At 47.1% G+C, this 19,356-nt stretch overlaps 1 long non-coding RNA gene across 2 annotated transcripts in view; it reads right to left on the bottom strand.

Moving 5' to 3' along the window:
• The window catches only part of LOC113598613 (uncharacterized), a 283,338-nt gene that overhangs the window by 254,933 nt on the left and 9,049 nt on the right, over positions 1–19,356 (bottom strand). For both annotated transcript variants that reach the window (XR_008298250.1, XR_008298251.1), the window contains exons 2-3: positions 14,924–15,128; positions 4,205–5,177 (exon numbers count right to left, since the gene is read on the bottom strand). This is a non-coding gene — a long non-coding RNA (uncharacterized LOC113598613). The remainder of the gene's footprint in view (positions 1–4,204; positions 5,178–14,923; positions 15,129–19,356) is intronic.

The raw sequence follows: 19,356 nt of genomic DNA, 5'->3' as shown, positions 1-19,356 counted from the left end.
GATTTCTTGAAGTTTCCACGGCTTACAGCCTGCTCCAGGCCACAGATTCCTGATTGAAGATATTGCCTGACCAGCTCTTGATGCTTCGTAGAGCTCCCCTTCAAGTGCCATCTCGGGGAGGCTGACAACCATCCAGTGCCGACAGTCATGGGCGTGTCACCAACCCATTTCACAGATGAGGACAGAGGGTGTAAATCACACAAGTGATAATGCCAGGGCTGGTCTCCTCCCGGCGTGTGTAAAGCCCCTCAATACAACAGAAAACAGCGTGGCTTTCAAAGAATGACTTGTGGATAAGCCAACGGATGACCCCGACCAGGAATTGATCCTATCATACAGGATTATCACGCAAGTTCTATCAGAGCCACCTCTGGGGTCACTTGATACATTTTTAACAGTGTCACCAGAAGTAGCTAGCAGTTATACATAACTCTTGGACCAAGAAGAGAAGTATCAGCCTGAATCAGCTTGATTCTCATCAGTCATCAAGACAATTTCAGGGATCCATCAAGAATTAGAAAAAAACCACAGGATTCTTTGAAGCGATAAAAGAATTTAAGATGCATGCAAGAAGTACTCAAGCCTGTGACACAGGTCACCCCGGCGATGGCCTCCACCTAGAGATGGATTGGCCCACCGCTATTTAAAGACAAAAGCTGGCCGCCGCACCGTGCTTCTCTGTGGATCCCAGGCCTTGAAGACTCTGGAAAAGGTCTCCCTGCTAATGAGCACTAACTTTACTAACGGTCACTCCACTCACTCAACACCTCTCAAATCCAGCCCCCAGGTCCCTCCAAGATCCCTGCCTCCAGCCAGTGACAGCCGAGTCCCCAGCCTCCCTGGCCCCTCAGTCTTTTCAAGACCCCCCCCCGCCCCCCGCCTTCCATTCACACAGCTGCCACAGATTTTATATTCTTGAAGGAAAAAAGCAGAACGTGTCTGTCAGGCACTGAGCAAGCTACGAGCCCAAGGCGGGTCCCACTTTTCCTCATTAGATCAGGCTACACACCTTTCAAGGACATCATGTCTTTGTGCAGCTGGCCTTTCCAGATCGCTGTGACAAAAGTGAGCCCCTTGTTACCCGCCCAAAAGCAACGAAAGCAGGGACTCAGCGGACGCGTGTGCACCAAGGTTCACAGAAGTACTATTCGCAATAGCCAACAGGTAGCAACATCCCAAAGATAGGGATAAACGAAATGTGGTCTCTACGTGTGGGGGAATATCATTCACTCCCAAAAAAGAATGAAGGACTTCATTGGTGCACCACAGACAGGTCTTGAATACATGATGCTAGGCAAATAATAATAATAATAATAATAATAATAACAACAACAACAACAATAACAATAATAATAAGCCAAACACAGAAGAACAAATATGGTATGATTCAACTCTCAGGAAGTATGCAGTCAATGTCCTAAAGTCAGAAAACAAAATGGTGGTCGCCACAGGCTGGGGAAGGATGGGGCATTAGTGTTTAATGTTAATTAGCATTTAAGAGGTACAGAGTTTCAGCTTGGGATGATGACAAAACTCTGGAAGTGAATGATGGTGCCGGTTGCACAGTGCTGTGAATGTTAATGCCACTAATGTGAACGCTTAAAAACGGTTACAGTGGTAAGTTGTATATTAAAACTTAGTTTTATATTATAAATATATTATACATAAATATAAACATAATTTATATATACATAACTTATATATTTTTTATATATTTTAATATATACGTGACTTACATTTTATAATAATATAATTTATATTTATGTATTTTATAATTTTTACTTAATTTAATATATAATTTATATATAACTTATATAAATATAAATACGTATAAATATATGTATTAGACATATTAGATATAAAAATACCATAAATATAAAAACTAAGTTTTATATTACAAAAAAAAGTAAAACCTCGCAACAATCAACGCGAAAGAGAAAACAAGGATGACAGTGTGGGATATGACCCCAGGCGTGAAAAGCTATTCTGTGCCCAACTGGTAAGAAACTGTGGCTAAGAATGCAGTGGAAATATTGTTTTTGTTTAATTTACGCATAGTAGTTTCCAATGGGCCACTAGGTTGTTAGAACACAAACACTTACTGAGCTGTTTAAAAACATGACGACTTGGGTGCCTGGGCGGCTCAGCCAGTTGAGCCTCCAATTTCAACTTAGGTCGTAATCTTCCAGTTCACGGGTTTGACCACTGCCGGTGCGGAGCCTGCTAGGGGTTCTCTCTCCCCCCTCCTCTCTCTGCCCCTCTCCTACTAGTGCTCTCTCAGAATAAATAAATAAAAATAAATTTTAAATAAATTAATTACACCATGATGAATTAATCAACTGAACCCCTATTAATCAACTGAACCGATATTCTTTCGGCTGAGGGCACCATGAAAAAATTACGGGCACACCAGAAAGGAATGGCAAAACAGACAACCAAATACGTATCATCGTCACTAATACTTCTCCCCTGGGAGCCTGCCATCTACGTGGGCCCCATTATAAAGCTCTTGTTACGGGAGGGGATGGTCCTCGCTCCTACCTGGGAGGGAGGAACCAAAAGGGCACCCGTAAGAATGAAAAAGCTGAAACGTGCAAGGCCACTTCCCTGGGTCCAGAGTTGGAGACAGAATGAATCAAACCAACGTTACGGTTCCAGAAAAGCAAGACCCTAACCAAGGAGCGACCAGATCACACCACGAACCAAGGTCCCACCTGTTCGGTTCATTCACCCAAAGAGCCACACTTACATTTCATCCACTTCCCTGTACACAGGAACTACAGGGAACAGAGGAGCATGTTAAGTGACACCATCAGGAAGCCCGCAGTGTATCTAAACTGTGAGGAAGGCTACAGGACAAAAATAAAAAGCATTCTTAAACCAACAGGCTGCAGGGAAATATAAAGGGAGAAGGAGAGAGAGAGAGAGAGAGAGATGAAGGGGATACAGATTACAAGAGACGTACAATACGTCAACCAGCTACAGTATATGGACCTTACTGGATTCTGATTTAAACAAGCTGTAAAATACATACAGTTTGTTCACATATATGAAAATCAGGTTGTTCATATAGAGACGAAAATCGGGGAATTTAAGACTAACTGGATCCGCTGGTATTGTTTAGGAATTGTTACGTTTTGGGCGTGATGATACTGTGGTTATGTCTCAGGTGTCTTTGTCTTTCAGAGAGGCACATTAAAACGTTCACAGAAGAAAGGATGTGCTGTCTGGGACTTGCTTTAGAACAATTTCAGGCAGGGAGCTGGAGAGCAAGGGGAGAAGAGAAAACAGTTGGCCATAAGGTGATCAGTGCTGGAACCGGGCGACGGACACGGGGAGGTTCACGGTCCCCCCTGCTGGCAGCTTCCCATTTCCAAAGTGACGTTCAAGTCTTGTGAAGCCCAGTGTGCCCCTCCCCACTCTAACTCCTTGGATGGCTGCCCGTGCTCTCGGGATAAAATCCAAACTTGTGCGTGTGACACCTGCCTCTACTTGCCTCTCCATCCGCATTTCCACCGGCGTGATTTGTGACACAAAGCCGCGGGGACCTCCCAGGCCCCTGCCCGCCCAGCCCCCAGCCCTCGGTGGCACCAACGTCGGTGTGGGTATGCCCTCCCCCCCCTTCTTATCTGGACAGTCCTCCACACTATGCAGCACACTCACCACCTCTCCTGGGGTGCTCTAACAGACACCCCTCCCCAGGGCAATGAGGAGCTTTCCCTCTCGGCTTCCAGAGAAACACACTTTCCCCTTAGCAAAACTTTGTAAACAGTAATACTTTCAGTTCCCACTCGTTCATTAAACTGAGCGTCTGGTACACAGTAGATGCTCAATAAACCTTGGTTGAACTGAGAAGTGAATGGCACGACAGACAACCAAATACGTATCATCGCCACCAACACTTCTCCCCTGGGAGCCTGCCATCTACGTGGGCCCCAATATAAAGCTCTTGTCTCGGGAAGGGGTGGGTCCTTGCTCCTACCTGGGAGGGAGGAACCAAAAAGGCACCCGTAAGAATGAAAAAGCTGAACCGTGCAAGGCCACTTCCCTGCGTCCAGAGTTGGAGACAGAATGAATCAAGCCAACATTCCAGTTCCAGAAAAGCAAGACTCTAACCAAGGAGTGACCAGGTTAGAACGGGACCGGTCGGGTTATGGGAATCACGACTCCAGAGAAATCCAATCCCTGCCCCCTGGACACTTACCTGCCTTTGTGCGTCGCTTCTGGGGCCTCCGTTTCCTCACTCGCCTCTCGAAAGCCTCTTCCAGACGGGACATCTTGAGATTCCACCCCAGTTTCCGATGGGTGTCCACCACCCTCGGTTTGTTCCTTATGTAATAACTGGTTATCGATCCCTGAGAGGGCCCCAGTCTTGCCAGACGGGGTGCTGGGCAGCGTGACAAACTCCAACGTTCACATGGGTCTCAACGTCCCGCAGAGAAAGACGACAGGCATAGACACAGCCGCATCACAAAAGCCCACGTGATACGCGGCAGAAGAGGGGGGCAAGCAGGATGTCCGGGCGATCATAACTGGGCTAGATGGAGTTCTTTCAGTTCTCGAAGGCTTGACAGAAGCCGCAGGGTCTGTGTGCCAGCCTCGAAAGGCGGGTGGGATTCAGGCAGGAGGCTGGGACGCTTTTGGCCGCGTGGGACAGCCTGCCGGATCGGGGCTCCTGACCCAGCCGGGGAACGTGTCCTGTCGTGGCTGGCCTTGGGGCCCTCGTCTGCTTGTGGGGATGGGTTCTGCCCGTCTTGTCCCCCTGCCGTGCCCGGGCGGGCTCATCGGGGAGCGAGAAGGCACAGAGGGCAGGCGTCCGTCGGGCACGGCAAAGTTCAGGCGAAGAAGACAGACTGGTTAGTCTGGGGCCTCTTCCCGTGGCTCACTCTTCGAGGAAACTCAACTCTTCCCAGAAGCCCCACAGCCAACTCTGGCCAAGCCACGTAGCTGAGGGTGGACGGGAGGCCCGGCCCCGAGCCAATTCTGTGCCCGACGCATGCCCTCAATTAGGGGCACGCGCAAGGCCATGGCCACGTGAGCCTCCTCGCTCACTGCCAGCCTCTTCTGCCTTCTAGATTCAGCCGGGGGTGGCGGGGACGGGGACGTCTTCAATATTCTGTCCGCCAGCGAGGCAGGCTCTGGAGCAGCCAGGTGAGCAAGAGGTAAGGAGCAGGGGTCTGAAGACAAGACAAGACAAACCTGAATTCAGTCCCCACCATGCCTTTTTGTCTACCCCAGCGGTTCTGACTCCTGGCTGCACATTAAAACTCCCTGAGCCCCATCCCAGACCAACCAAATCCAAGTCTCCCGGGCTTGGGATTCAGGCACCTGTGGCTTGGTTGTTGTTTTTTTTTTAAACTTCCCGGAGGAATCGGACGCCCAGCTGGGGGTTGAGAACTAGCGTTCTGGCTCAGCGCTTCTCAAACGTCAGTAGCAACGGAATCACCGGGCGGGCGCGTTAAAATACAGACTGCTGGGCGCCCCCCCGCTGAGCTTCCGACTCGGTGGGTCTGGGGTGGGGCGGAGAATCTGCATTTCTAACAAGCTCCCGGTCGGCGCCGACGCTGGCGCCGGCACAGGCATCTCTTACCCCGCTCCGAACCTCCGTAGCCTTTCTCCCCTGTAAAACAGAGGTCAGGAGAGCTGCCACACTGCCCTTATTGAAAGGATTGAAGGTAACGTCCAGAAGACAGCTGGCACCGGGCTCACAGAGCCCCTAGCAGGTCCTTGGAAGATGCAAGGCACCGTGGTTTGAGTTCCATCGCTAGGGGCGTGTCAGAGGGCTGTGTGAGCGTGACCCTGGGAGCTGGGTCAGCTCTCCCTCCTGCCTGGGTTGTTTTTTTGTTTTGTTTTGTTTTGTTTTTTTTTTTTTTTGCCTTCTAAAATATGTTATCACCAAAAAAAAAAAAAAGTGCATCGTGCTTTCTGCCCCGGCTCTAACTCAGCCTTGGCGTTTTCTTATAGAATGATGCCTATCAGAGGAAAAACATCTGTTCCACTTCCTTTAATCTCTAATTTATCTAATCTCCCTTTGTAAAAAGGTATATTGCTAATGAGCGAATTTCTGCCAAAGGGGAAAAAAAATGCTTGTTTCAATTACTTATTCTTCTCATTGACTTTGCTCTCGGTGGTGTAATATCACAACATAAATATAATGAATGCCCCCCCCCTTTTTTTTCTGGTATCTTCATCACTGGCCACTGAGAGAGACTTCCCGAATAGAAAGACGTCATTTTTCACGACTCTTCTCTGAAGCCTCAGACACACGTGTGCTCGGTGGAGTCAATCTGTTCCTGGGGCAAGTGTCCTCCCCCTGCCCAAGGCACAAGCCCAGGAGAACCTCTGTGGCCGGTGACCATAACGGAGAGCGGCCGCCAGAGGGCGCCGCAGAGCAGCGCAGCCCGCCCCCTCCAGGGCCCTGCGACTCCGCCGCCTGGGCCTCGCAAGCCCCGCCCGGGGTGTCGATTTCCCCGCTGGAAAGGGTAGTTTTCAGAATGTGCGGACATCTACGTGTTGTTTTGCCGTGTTGGGGTTTTTCCGGATTAAAAATGGAAGTTAAGGATCAAATAGCAGGATTTGGGCCCCTGTGTTTAGAAAAGCAAATGAGGATAAAATCATTGAAAAGAATGAAATTGGATCAAGACAAGGAAATTTGGGAATTGCAGTGCTATGGGGGTGGGGTGGGGACTCGAAGGCCTTTTGGAATGAACCCCTCGTTTTACAGGTGAGGACACTTGAGGATCAGAGAGTTCACGGCGTCACAGCCAACACAGCACAACCCTCATCAGAGCCGGGGGTGCAAAGGGCCACAAGAGCTACCGGTTAACCCCAGCTTCCTCTCTCTGTCTTCCCTTAGTCTCTCTTACTGTGCAAAAAAAAGACAGACCAGAGACATTGCTTATTATAACCGGAGTTTGTGCCATACTTTGCAAAGTTTGTGACTTTTTTTTTTGGATTTTTTATATTTTTTAGGATTTTTTTTTTTTTTTGGCCACAATTTGGATGGTGGTAAAATATCCATACAATTTACCATTTTAACCATTTTTAAGTGGCCATTTCAGTAGCACTAAGTACTTTTATGACATTGTGCCACCATCACCACCGTCCTCTCCAGAACTTTTTTGTCTTCCCAAACTGAAATTCCGTCCCCACTAAATGTTGACTCCCCGGCCCCTCCCCCAGCCCCTGGCACCCACCGTTCTATTCTCTGTCTCTATGGATTCACCTGTTTAGGTGCCTCATTTAAGGGAATCATACAATATGTGTCCTTCGGGGTCTGGCTTATTTCATTTATAAATGTCCCCAAGTTTCAGTCATAGTGTAGCTCATGTCAGGATGTCCTTCCTTTTCACAGCTGAATTCCTCACGTCTACCTCTGCTTTATTTTTTTATGTTTATTTATTTTTGAGAGAAAGAGAAACGAGTGTGGGGGGTGGGGCACAGACAGAGAAGGGGAGAGAGAGAGAATTCCAAGCAGGCTCCACGCTGTCAGCGGAGAGACAGGTGAGCGGCTCAAACTCACAAACCGTGAGCTCATGACCTGAGCTGAAATCAAGAGTCGGACGCTTAACGGACTGAGCCAGCCAGGTGCCCCTACATCTACCTGTGCTTTCCAAACAAAACCCATGCTGGGGTTTATGATGTCCCCATTATCGACGTTGACATTACTGTTATTCGTGGCCTATGGGCTTGTCTGCACACTGCACCTCTTAGGACCCACACGCACTCGGTGAGGAAGTTAGGGCTGGAAGATGACACAGCTGCCCAGGGTTGCACCACTGGAAAATCATAGCCTACGGTCCAAGTGGGAGTTCATGACCTCAGAGCCCGACTTCACCACCATGGAGCTTAGTCAGCTCATGTGAAACTCATCCCCTACCCGTAGGGGGAAGCTGTCCTTGGAGGGTAGATACTCTCTTTCCAAACCAAAGTGTAGGCAACTGACTCAATCCAACAAACCCTACTTGGGCCCCTGTTTGGGTCAGTCACAGGTGCCTTGAGAGACGCCAAGGAGAAGGCGGTCCCAGCTCTCCTGGAGCTCACATCTAATAAACAAATATTTGTTGAGCCCAATCTGTGACTCATTGGGCTTACGTTTAGGAGTAATATGGAACATCAAACGTAGTAACTTTTTGGTGTGAATGAAAAGAAACTGAGAAATCGTTTCTTGGATGGCATCCAGGTGAGAAAACAGAATACCTCGATTTTTACTACAACACTGAGTAAGCCTTTCCAAACTTCATGTAAGACTCAGAGACACGTGACAGTCCACAAGACTTGTCACCTTGGTTCACGGACTCCAATCATGAATTACATAAAGGGTGTTACCTGGAAAAGAAGGGGTTTTGCCAACGTTCCAGTCAAAATAGGCTTCATAAATTAAGCGGCGTGTGTTCTGAAACCGTATTAATCTCTAGGAACACTGGAGGAAACAATAAAGGAAGCTCCAACCCATCCTGTTTTGTCTGATAAATACGGAACGTACGTGAACTCTAATAATGTACATAACACGAAGCACCACTCAGAAAAGGTTGGCGGATCCTGAAAGGATTAAAATCTGTCTCATTGGTCCAAGAGCCCTTTGTAATTTCAGCTGCTCATCAGCCTTGGCTATATTCGCCAGTTTTCTGATGTGAAAATGCTGGATGAGGTCAACACCGTGCTTCAGTTTGGGAGGTCTGCAGACACGGTGGTGGAAGAGACACCTTCTGATCCCGACATGCCGATCCCCTTGGCTCCCACCCCAGCACGTTGCCAAGGAAAAGGAGGCACGTTCTCTAGCTTGTGGTGAAGCAGGAACACTTGTACCAATAAATGGGAAACATAAAGGGAGAGCGTGTTTCCTTCTAAATAACCTGGGACAAAAAATAGGAAAACTTCGGGAACCCGCGAACAATGTTTGAATAGCTAAGTACCCTAAGAGTGAAAAAACATGATCACACGAAGCTTATTTCCACTAAAAAGTTACTCTCAGGATAACTTTTAGTTAATGTTTCAAAGACAATTGGGGGGAAAAAGTTATTACAAAGAATAAGTATATTATTTATATTATATTACATAGTATATTATTATAAATAATATAGGAGGTGGGGGGTGGATCTTATTACAAATAAGGTAGTAACATTGCACCCAGCTACTTGAAAGGGGGCCCCCATCCTAACCACCACTGCCCCTTCACAATATGTGACTTACGTTGGCCAGTGGAACGTGATCAGAGGTGACCCGTGTCACAGGGAGAAGTGTGTGGCGGGGCTTAGCCATTGCTCTTTTCTCTCTGCCATAGAGAGGAATGACACAAATTCAGGCGGCTCCTTCAGCCTGGGTCTTGCAATGAGGAGGACCCATGGGAGCAAAGCTGCGGCAGCCCAGAGTCAAGATGAGCGAGAAACAGACGTGTGCTACTGGCAGCTACTGAGATATTGGAGCCTGCTTGTTACACAGCATTACCTAGTAAATACTGACACATGAGGCTTCTTGTTCCTCTTAGATTCAAATCCAAATTCCATAACCTCTCACCAAGACCTACATACATCTCCTCAAAGCAGCCTTGCTTCCCCACAGCAGGCTGGTGTCCACCGTTGTTAATGGCCACTTTAGACCTGAGCTTAAAAGTTACTTCCTGCAGGAAAAGTTTTCCGGACCCTCGGTCCATCTGCCACATACCTCTCCTTTGTAGAGTGTATCAGATTTGAAATTTTGTGTTTATTTGCTTGGTCATTCGAGGGCTACCTCCGCTTCTCCTTAAAGCATTAATCACAGCTGCTCTTCCTTTGATGAGTTATGAGATGTCTGCCCCTCCCCTGACCACCACACACGCTCACGGACACACTCGCAGAGTCTCAGAAGAATTCTTCCTGGTTTTGCTAACCATTGAAGCCAAGGGCCGGGAAATTGCCTGGCACATAAAAGAGGTTCAAATTTTTGTAATTGAATGAAACGACTCACCAATGACCAAACACTACGGCTTCACAGTATATTGTAAAATGTGAATATAAAAGTTATTAAAAGCGTTTGCTGAATTGAGTAACTAAGAGCTGGTATTTCGTGTAAGAGCAGTGATCTAGCTGTCTCTTTTCTCCCATATCAATTACCAACCCCGCCTCCAAAGACCAGTTAATACCTGAGTCATGGATCGTGTGGTCTTAGAGCGGTGGCTCTTCAACCCTTAGAAACAGAGAATCATCCGGTAAAAACACAGGTTGTGGGGCGCCTGGGTGGCTCAGTCCATTGAGCATCTATCGCACCGTTCATGCATTTGAGCCCCGCGACAGGCTCAGCCCGGATGGTGCAGAGCCTGTTTGGGATTCTCGCTCTCTCCTCTATCTCTGCCCCTCCCCCACTCACGCTTTTTCTCTCTTTCTCATAATAAATAAATTTTAAAAACACAGATTGCTGGGTCCCACCCCCAGATTTTCCGGTTCGGTGGTGTGAATTGCTAGTAAATTCCGGGGGGCTGTACCGCTGCTGGCCAGGCCACAGAGAACCATGGCCTTGGAACTTACCACGCTCTCACTTAGCAGGGGTCGGTGCACACTGCCTGTGTCAGGGCCACCAGGAACCCCCCAGGGCTCCCCCCGGCGTCCCCACGCCCCTCAAGGCAGGAGGGCTTCTACTCAAGCACTGGGAGCCTCCACACCTGCCCCGTGGTCACCAACGAGGCACAGGCACACCAGAGATCATGACCTGAGGGCCCAGTTTGTTTTTCCATATTATAACAAGTGTGGTTTTCTCAGCAGAATTGGGAGAATTGGGGCCCCACGTCCACGGAGTGAAAGGTTCCCTTCATCTGTGCCCGAAGAACGAGGCGGACTCTCCCACCTCGCCCACCCCCCTCTCCCTTCCACCCCCCTGCACGCTCTCCCGCCCCTGCGCCCGCCACGCGGGCCTCTGCCAGCACCTGCTCTCACACCCGTGCTCGCGCCACAGACTCCCGCACACCCGGGAGGAGGGACAGCGGTTGGCACAGGGCTTAACTCCGGAGCTAAAGGGATTCAAGTTTGTTCCGGAAGGGGCACCTGGGTGGCTCAGTCGGTTAAGCTTCCGACGTTGGCTCAGGTCGTGATCTCACGGTTCGTGATCTCACGGTTCGTGAGTTCGAGCCCCGCGTGGGGCTCTGTGCTGACAGCTCAGAGCCTGGAGCCTGCTTCGGATTCTGTGTCTCCCTCTCTCTCTGCCCCTCCTCCCTCACCTTTCAAAAATAAATGTTAAAAAAAAAATGGTTTCTAATTTGACCCTGAAATTTTCTGGGCGTCCCAAGTAGAAGGAAGGGAGGCTACAGCCTCAGGGTTGGCTGCGAAGCAAGGGGAAAGGGGCCGGTGGTCAGAGGGCGGTGAGGATGCGGGTCAGAGGTCAGGGGTCAGAGGCACGGGAAAGCTGGAGGGGAGGTGGTGGAAGCGGACTGGCCCGCTGGCCTGGCATCACCACGGCCCTGCCGCCTGCAGACGCCAGGAAAAGCCTCTCTGGTCTCCCACAGGCCCTCGAGGGCCATCCAAATGTCACGTCCACTGGCAGCTCGGCCATCTGTGTTTGATCAGCGTGGCGGACTCAGATGTATCCCCCCAGAATTCCCACGTGGACATCCTAACTCTCGGCACCTCAGAAGGTGGCTGTGATCGGGGACGGGGTCTGCAAAGCAGGGCATGTGACGGGGTCTGTGAGCTTAAAATGAGGTCACGGGGTGGGCCCCGAGCCAGGCTCACTGTGTCCTCTCTGGACAAGATGAGGACACAGACCCACAGAGGGCAGACCACGTGAAGACACACGAGACAATAAATGTGTGTTGTTGAAGTCCCGGGTGTGGGCTCTCGGCTACAGCAGCCCCAGGGGACCGGTCCGGTGGGTACTGGGTTCCGCAGCTCCCTGTAACGGGGAGTCACGAGGACGGAGAGGGGAACCAGGGGCAGGGGGAGGACCGGGTCACAGTGGATGGCCCGCCCACTCTTGTGGGCTAAAGGACACAGCTTTAGTATAAGCCCAAGAGAGGGTCCCTGCAGAGCTTTGGACCCAAGGGGTCAACACGAATCACATTTTCCGCAAAACGCTCTGCGCAGAAGTTGGGCAACGCTCCTGGCACCCAAATTGTCCCCTCCCTCTCGTGGGGGACACCCGGCCTGTCACTGAAAACTGAAAATGGGTGACAAGGAAGGGGAACCCTGATACCACTGGGGCTGTCAATAACACATCATTTGTGATCTGTAGAGCTACAAGCATTCCTGTGTCAAGCACATACAACATAAAGGAGACCCCTTATCCAGAAAAATCTGATTGGAAAAAAAATGATTTTTTTCACGAAGTTATCCTCCCAGTATTTGTATTGGAATTACAACAGCAAAACACACATACACACACACACACACACACACACACACACACACACACACACAAAATCTCAAAAATCTCTTAGTGAGGGGCGCCTGGGTGGCTCAGGCAATTAATTAAGCGTCTGACTTCGGCTCACGTCATGATCTCGTGGTTCGTGAGTTCAAGCCTCGCATGGGGCTCTGTGCTGACAGCTCAGAGCCTGGAGCCTGCTTTGGATTCTGTGTCTCCCTCTCTCTCTCTGCCCCTCCCCTGCTCATGCTCTCTCTCTGTCTCTCTCTTTCTCTCTCAAAAATAAACACTTTTTAAAAATCTCAAAAATCTCTTAGTGAAGCAAGCAAACACTTAAGCAATGTAAGAAGGGAAGAACTAAAAATAAGCTGTGCCTCTCCAGCCTGGGCACAGCCCTGCATGTCCTCTGGTAAGGCTGACCTCAGCTTTCCTGGGCGCTTGGCTCACAGATTAATGAGGTCACACCTCCTCTCCTCCTCACCACTGTCCCCAAGACATGAGACCCTCATCCTGTACATGCAGAATACTGCCTTTGTCTGAAACCTTCACAGACCACAGCACACCACCAGGAAATGCAAGGAATAGGGGACGGAGCGGGGGAGGGGGGGAAGCTCTTCCGGGACCCGCCCAGGATTCTGCTTCACATGAGGACCGCCCCCAGCGTAGCAAAGCACAGGTGACACATGCAACCATTCATATAAAACCCAAATCACCAACCCCAGCCTAAAAGCAAGCCGTGTGGGCACTACTGAGACTTTCATGCCATCGCTTGCAAAGACAATATAGGGCTAGTTGCTCCACAAAAGCAAGCATCCAAGGAAAACTGCCCAGGGCTATAATTTTTCATCGCTGTAAAAATATGTTGAATTAGTCTCATAGACACTGCATTTACCCATCTGTCACTATTCCTGGCCCCACTCTCCTCTTCTGTAAATTTTTATGCATAATCAGTAGGGTATCTTTTCATGAGCCCCAAGCCCCACTTTATTTCCCTGAGTCTGGGATGCCTGTGCGGCTAACGCACAGCATCCACCCCGCTCACCCCAGCCCTACCTCCTCACCTCTTGCTGATGGATGCGTCCCCTGACACTCACGGGACAGGAGGGCCAGGCACCCCAAGGAAAGGTCAGACAGGGCAGAGTGATGGCTGGATTTCAGCCCAGTCAAAACCCATTTTGATCCCTGAAATGTGGGTTTCTCACTGAATCCCAATTCTTCACACTTGTTTTAGGGTATGACTTGACATGAAATGGGAAATATTTACTTCGTGGCACCCAGGTTGGGTCTCTACACTGATTCCATGGTGCTCATCCCCTTGGAGGGCTGCAATTAAAGACCCAGTTGGCAGGGAGAGCCTCCCTCCCCAGACAGTTGCAGCCCTGTCTCAGTGAAACTTACTGGGGGGGGGGGGGGGGGGGGAGAGGGCAAGCAGAAAAGTGGCCAAATCCACACTGGCCACCGCACCATGGCCCCAACCACAGCCCTGAGGACCATGCAGAAGGCCAATCTCACCACCTGTCCTCTCTGAGAAGCAAACAACATAGCCCCATGCATTCCTCCCATCTTTCTCTCTTTTTCTGAGAGGAAACAGTGATTAAGAATGCAGAGTTTGGACTCCTACGTCAGGTTCAAATCCTGTATCTGTCATTTCCTGTGATGGCTTGGACAAATCGTTTTAAAGTTTCAGTTGGTTTTGTTTCCTTCACCCATCTCACAGAGTTTTGTAAAACTTTAAGAAGGTTATCTGTCTTGGGGCACCTGGGTGGCTCAGTTCGTTGAATGTCTGACTCTTGATTTCGGCTCAGGTCATGATCTCAGAGTTCATGAGTTCAAGCCCCATGTTGGGCTATGCATTGGCAGTGCGGAGCCTGCTTGGGATTCTCTCTCTCCCTCTCTCTCTGCCCCTCCCCACCTTGCACATGTGCACTCTCTCTCTCTCTCTCTCTCTCTCTCTCTCTCTCTCAAAATAAATCACTGTAAAACAAACAAGCAAATAGATAAATAAGTAAATAAATAAACACAAAGAAGGTAACTTGTGAAAACACCCAAAACAGCAATGGCAGATAAAAAGCGAGCCCCCACAGTGGTGGGCAGAGCAGTGACTTTTCTCATTAGCTCCAAGGACAGTATGACCAGGCACAGCGAGGCTAATACTTGCTGTTCCTGTGAAATATCAGCTCTGTGACCCGAAGTTTGGTCCGTATCTCAATTCCACACGCCGTAATACCAAGGCAGACCTGGAAAATGTGTCACCATGGGGATTGGGATACGGGTTGGACACCACTGTCTCACACGGTACCAGGGACTCCACTCACGGGCTGTGGGATCCAATATACCATGAGCGGTGCTCCCTGTAGTTGTGTAAACTGTGGGTAGAAGGCACAAAATGCAAGAGGAATGACTCCACTCCTCTTTCGCAACCATCCCTGTGAGGGGCGAGCACCGGAATAGGAAATGAATGAGGCAATGATGATGGAAACAGGAATAGTCTAGGCAATTTTATGAATAAGAAGAGTTAATATTCCATTCCTAATTTGGTTGTGAGACCCAGCAGTGGGTGAGGCAACCCCACTCCCAGTTGCACCAAACCAACCTCTGTCTTTGACTGTGCAGTGCTGCATGGAGGGATCAGGGCAAGGGTGTGCTGGTAAATGTTTGACAACGAACTTTCTGGGAAATAAAAGCCTGATAGGTGGTATCTCCCAGTTCCCACGGTGTAAATACTTCTGTTGTGGTCATTTCCAAGCTACCAACATGACCCCAGAGCTGGGAAGGGATGCACATCAGTAGGGCCATGCCTGAGAAGAGCATAGAGACATCAGAGAATGCAATAACTACAGGAGCCAAAGACACAAGAATTCAGCAAAATTAAAATCTGAAGAGAGGGTGACCGGGAAAAATGGAAGTTGCTCTCAAGAATGTCTACATATATTTGAAAGGATATTGATTTTCCTGCTGCGTATAGGTTTAAACAAGATGACCCCAGTGAGTTCAAGATGTGGACATATTCAGCAAAAATCATACAAGACAGGCTGAGGAGAAGAGTCAAGAACATTTTTCTGATGTATGAGTATTAGCAAAAAGACCATTAGAAAGTCAGAAAGTATAAGATTTTCTGAGCTTAAGATTAGAGGATACAAACCCAAACTCTATTCATGTCTTCAATTGTCTCTTATAAACCTGTGTAATCTAATCCCCAGGCTTCCAATTGTTCTCATCTCAGTTTCTTCCTCTATGAAACAAATATGTTGATCACAAACTTCCCCAGACATAGCACTGTAAAACTACCTGCTAAAGTAAATAACAGACCACCGAAACTTCACCGAGAGCATTTCTCCACATACACCTAAGATTGCTACAGCTCGGAATTCAAAAATAGCTTCCATTTCAGAATGATCAATTCCAGAATCCCTAAAACTAAACACCAACAAAAAAACCTGAAAACTAATTTTAAAGAATGCCACTTGCAGGTAATATCTTCTTCTTACAATAAATGATTTTTTCAGACTATATCTCCCATCAATAACTAGAAAACGTGGACAAAATATGAGGAACATTTGTTCACAAGTGTCAGAGGACCATCAAAGCAGTAAGGATTTGAACGACCAAGGTCTTTCAAGAGAATGGCAGTCAATTTTTCCCTACAGGTACTTTTACTCAAAAGTAGCAGTAGAGAGGCAGAGAGGCAGAGCATAAACTTCAGAAGTATCACAGAGCTGGGGCGACAGAGTGGAACATAGGACCCCCCAAAGAGGGTCCTACTAAACACCAAGGCTTCCAATTAGGACCCCTAAAAGGTTATTCCTTTGAGAATACATGCTTTTCTATGTAGGAGTATGTAGAAATAGATAAACCCTTACAAAAACCTAACCTGAGCTTGAATCACCTCATTATATTGACGTGATCGATCCTTATACTTACTGTCTGCAAGAATCAAACTAAATTCTCTTGGAAATAAGATAAAGTCACTCAAGTCTCAAATAACCTCCCAAACTTCCATACAAAATTTTTATAATTCAACCAATAATAACTCGGAAAATTCAATCAACAAAAGGGCAAGGAACGTGAGAACCAGTGTGGCACAACACCCACTACCTAACCAGCTAAGAGTGCACCCTGCCCCCAAGTTCTCTGGTGGACACGCCCCCTCCAGACCTGGAACAGAGGTCCCCTCCTACGGCAGACCTTGGCAACATCGCACACCCTGCCCCCACATTCTCCTGCAGTTTGGTGCTATTACATCTCTGGCAAACACCTTGTCTGACTCAAGCCCAAAGCAATCCTGGACTGGCCCGCTAAAACACAAGGACCAAACCCAGGCCACAACAGGCAAGGAGAGTCATTGCAGACAACTGGACTGAAGGTAAAGGTTCCTCAGCCACAACAACAGGGCACATGAAATGCACATCGAGACATTCCTGAAGTGCCAGCTTCTGGTGAACAGGGGACGTTGCACCACAGGGCACTATAGGAACTCTTCTTCATAAGGCCACTACTTTCAAGAGCAGGAGATGAAGCTGACTTTCCTAACACACAGAAACAAACACAGAGAGTTACACAAAAGGAAGAGACAGAGGAATACGTCCCAAATGAAAGAACAGGACAGAATCACAGGAAGAGACCAAAGCAAAATGGAGATAATATACCTGATAGAGAATTTAAATTAATGGTCATAAAAATACTTACCGGACTTGGGAAAAGAGTAGAAGATCTCAATGAGATCCTTATCAAAGAGACAGAAACCATACAAAAGTACCAGAGATGAAGAACGGATGAAATAAATAGTAGACTAGAAGAAGCAGAAGAATGGATCAGGGACCTGGAGGACAGAGTAAGAGAAAGCAATCAAGCTGAGCAGGAGAGAGAAAAAAAGATTAATAATAAATGAAAATAGACTTAGGGAACTCAGCAACATTATCAAGTACAATAACATTTGCATTATAGGCATGCCAGGAGAAGAGAGAGAAAGGGGGGCAGAAAAATTATTTGAAGAACTAGTAGCTTAAAGCTTCCTAAATCTGGAGAAGGAAACAGAAATATAGAGTGAGGAGTCACAGAGAGCCCCTAACAAAGTCAACCCAAGGAGGTTCACACCAAGACACATAGTAATTAAAACAGCAAGAAGTAGTGACAAAGAGAGAATTTTAAAGGCAGAAAGAAAAGAGGGGCTCCTGAGGTAGCTGCTCAGAGGTAGCTCTGTCAATTGAGGATCTAACTCTTGATTTCAGCTCAGGTCAGGATCCCAGGGTCATGGGATTGAGCCCTGTAAAAGACTCTCTCTCTCTTTCTCTCTCTCTCCTTCTCTCTCTCTCTCCCCCTCTACCCCGTCTCCTGTTCACACTCTCTCTCTCTCTCTAAAAAATATAAAACTTAAAATTAAAAAATTAAAAATAAAAGCAGAAGAGAAAAGAAAATAGTTATATACAAAGGAAACCCCACAAAGCTACCAGCTGATTTTTCAGCAGAAACTTTGTAGGCCAGAAGGAAGTGGCATGATATAGGCAAAGTGCTGAAAGAAAAAAAACCTTCAGCTAAGAATACTCTACCTAACAAGGCTATTGTTCAGAATAGAAGGAGAGATAAAGAGTTTCTCAGACAAACAAAAGTTAAAGGAGTTCATGACCACTAAACCACGCTGGCCTACAAGAAATGTTAAAGGGGACTCTTTGCATGGAAAGGAAAGACCATAAGTAGGAATAAGAGAAGTAAGAAGCACAAAAGCAGTGAAATTAAGTATATTTAGTCAAGGGATTCACAAAATAAAAGGATGTAAAGTATGACACCATATACCTAAAAGGTAGGGGATGGGAGGCGAGTAAAGAATGTGTTCAAACTTAAGCGATCATCAACTTAATATAGGCTGCTATATGTGTAAGATGTTATAGACGAACCTAATGGTAACCACAAATCAAAAACCCATAATAGATATTCAAAAACTAAAGAGAAAGGAATCCAAGTATATCACTAAAGAAAGCCAACGAACTGTGAGAGAACAAGAGAAGAAAGGAACAGAGAGGAACAACAAAAACAACCATAAAGCAAGCAACAAAATGGCAGTAAGCACCTACCTATCAATAATTACTTTGAGTGTAAGTGAACTAAATGCTCCAGTCATCATTAGATAAATAAAGATGCAGCATATCTATACAATGGAAAATTACTCAGCCATAAAAAAGAATGAAATCTGGCCATTTGTAACAATATGGATGGATCTAGAATATAATGCTAAGTGAAATAAGTCAGAAGACAAGTACCATATGATTTCCCTTATATGTGGGATTTAAGAAACAAAACAAACGAAGAAAAAGGGACAAACCAAAATCAGACTCTTAACTATAGAGAACAAATTGATGATTGCCAGAGGGGAGGTGGGGGGGGGGGGGTGGAATAGGTGAAGGGGATCAAGAGTACCCTTATCGCAATGATTACTGAGCAATGTATAGAATTATTGAATCATTAGATTGTACATCTGAAATTAATATAACACTATATGTTAACTACAATCGAATTTTTAAAAAAAATTTTAATGTGTATTTATTTTTGAGAGAGAGAGAGAGACAGAGCATGAGAGGGGGAAGGGCAGAGAGACATGGAGACACAGAGTCCAAAGCAGCCTCCAGGCTCTGAGCTGTCAGCTCAGAGCCCAATGCGAGGCACAACCTCACAAACTGTGAGATCACGACCTGAGCCAAAGTTGGACACTTAACCGACTGAGACACCCAGGTGCCCCCAGAATTAATTTTTTTTTAAAAAGAAGGACAAGGAAAGACAAAAACCAAAAGAAATAAAAGTAAAAAAAAAAAAATAGAAACAAGCCCACAAAGATTATTAGGATTATATGATACAAATGTGAAAATAATTATGATTAACATGCTCATGAAAATATGGACAATTTCAGTTGAGGACCAGAAATTACAAAAAAGGAAGAAATAGAAATTTTGAACAAGATAATAAAATAACCAAAATTAAGAACTCAGTGGATGAGTTTAATAGAAATTCAAAATGGTAGAAGAGTGATTTAGTCAA

Source organism: Acinonyx jubatus, chromosome B2 (assembly GCF_027475565.1).
Source record: "Acinonyx jubatus isolate Ajub_Pintada_27869175 chromosome B2, VMU_Ajub_asm_v1.0, whole genome shotgun sequence".
Taxonomy (NCBI): domain Eukaryota; kingdom Metazoa; phylum Chordata; class Mammalia; order Carnivora; family Felidae; genus Acinonyx; species Acinonyx jubatus.
This window is presented reverse-complemented; position numbering and strand designations above follow the sequence as displayed.